The following is a 2,258-nucleotide window of genomic DNA, read 5'->3' on the forward strand; positions in this document are numbered from 1 at the left end:
CCTTGAATTGTGCTTAAGTGTAAAAACATGCTTTTTAGGCCCTTAAATTGGTGATTTTCACTCACTTTAATTCTATTCGATGCCTTGATGTATTTGTTGAGTGATTCCAGGTTCATAAGACAAGTATTGGATAGAAGAAATGAGGAGAAAAGCACACAAAGTGGAGAATGCATGAGGAAACAAGAAGTGGAAATGCATCGATAGACGCGCACACGTACAAGGCGCGCACGCACAGAAGTGATTTTGCATAGAGACGCGCACGCGTGTTTGCCGCGTCTGCGCGGATGAAGAAACAGCCAATCGACGCGCACGCGCCGATACTAACACGTAACCCACTTAAAGGCAAAATGCTGGGGGCGATTACTGAGCTGTCCAAGCCCAAATCCAACTTGTTTATGAGTGTATTTCATGTAGAATTGAAGTCCAAGCAAAGGGGGAGCAATTGTTTGAAGTGTTAGCATCATGTAGGTTAGTTTCTAGAGAGAGAAGCTCCCTCTTCTCTCTAGAATTAGGATTTCTTAGGTTATTTCCATCTTAGATCTAGGTTCAATTACATGTTTTCATCTTGTTTCCTTTATGATTTCTTGCTTCTACTCATTCATTCTCATGGTTTGTAGCAAGGTTGCGAGAACCAGACCGGTCAATAAAGCAATGAGGTTACTGGTTCAATGGTTCACTGGTTCGACCGAGATTCAACCGATTAATTAAATATTAAATAAAATTATTAAAAATACCTAACAATAATTTTAAATAAATAAATTCAATAATTTCTAATTTAATAAAATTTAAAATTTCACATAATAAATTATCCATAACTTAATATTAGAGGTTCACAAACAACTTCAAACATCAAAGTTTATAACTAAACAAAAAAAACACACATAATGACAAACCCATAATGTTCTACATTCAAAAGAAACAATTACTAGCAAGTTTTCAACTAATCAAAGGTGCAACTCATCAAAAATCATAATTATCTGACATTTCGACGTTTCGTATATCATTGAAGATTTTATTTATGTTGATCACCTTCGAAGTTACAGATTTAACTGATAAAAATAGCTACAAATGTAATTAACTAATTATCAAGTTAGGCTGCTACTAAGAAAAAGTAAAAAAACTCACCACTGGATCTGGTGCATCCTCCTCTTCCTTGCACATGACCCATGGGACTCCTGTTCCCATCTGAATCGCCATTTTAGCAACCTACTTAATATAGTTTCGGCCAGCTTCTCCAAGTAACTTGCTCTGGGCCCCATACTCATTCTCAATCTGGACCAACATTTTGCACATGCTTCATTATTATTCCCAGATCTACTCTTGAGTGAATGTGAATCAAAAGTTACAGCTACTCTACTACCACTTTATTATTTTATTAGTGCTGGACATGAAAAATTCTCTCATAACAGCTACTACTCTAACAATTAATGACAATCAATTGCAGAATAAAATACAAAAAGAAGAAAGTATACCGGAGATAGTATGATAGGGACACCTTGGGATTCAAACAGACCCTCACTCTTCATCATTCCAACAATCTTCTCAGTAAATCCTTGCATTGCCCTCTGCAAATCAAATTCTCAATTGAAAAATTCAATTCATCAGAAAAAAAAAACAGAAAAGAAGATGTTGAGCTCAATTATGTGACACACCTTGAAAGGTTCATTGTCTGTTCTAAAGCTTATTCCAGGAACATACTTTAGCCACACAGGAAATCCAGCAAACTCAGAACTCATGAACAGATAACAAGCAAATTAAAATCGCAAACACATAAATCAGAAAATCAAAAACCATGAACAAATAAATAATTCTTCAAAATCATGAGGCAGCAAACAAGCAAATCAAAATCGCAAACAAATAAATCAGAAAATCAAGCACATAAAATCAGAAGGCAGAGAAGAGGAATAACCGAATAAGTGAATAACAGAGTATTACTTACCAGCGGCGAGTAACGGCGACAAAAGAGGAGGCGAGCTCGGCGACGACGAAAGAGGAGGCAAGCTCGACGACGACCAACGAGGAGGGGAGCTCGGCGACGACGAAACAGGAGGTGCGATCGGCGACGAAACAGGACGCCGTGGTGGTTGCGGTGGTCAACGCCGTCGCTGCTGTGGCTGTGGGATGCGGTGGCGATGGCGGTGGAATGCAGTGGCGATGGTGGTGGCTATGCGACGACGAAGAGGGGCTGCTCGATCGTGGCCCGTGGGTGCTTTCTCTTCTGCCTTCTGGAGTTCTGGGTGAGAGTGTGAGACTGAGAT

The 2,258-nt window shown here is 39.3% G+C and overlaps 1 long non-coding RNA gene across 1 annotated transcript; it reads right to left on the reverse strand.

The window, feature by feature from the left end:
* Nucleotides 1-1,226: 1,226 nt before the first annotated feature.
* LOC148576905 (uncharacterized) lies at nucleotides 1,227-1,718 on the reverse strand. Its single transcript, XR_015902653.1, has 3 exons — nucleotides 1,653-1,718; nucleotides 1,473-1,565; nucleotides 1,227-1,272 (listed from the first exon to the last, which is right to left on the reverse strand). It is a non-coding gene; the product is annotated as an uncharacterized LOC148576905 (long non-coding RNA).
* Between the last annotated feature and the right edge of the window lie 540 nt (nucleotides 1,719-2,258).

The sequence above is a fragment of the Arachis ipaensis genome, chromosome B1 (assembly GCF_059453495.1).
Source record: "Arachis ipaensis isolate K30076 ecotype BB chromosome B1, ASM5945349v1, whole genome shotgun sequence".
NCBI classification, from domain to species: Eukaryota; Viridiplantae; Streptophyta; class Magnoliopsida; order Fabales; family Fabaceae; genus Arachis; species Arachis ipaensis.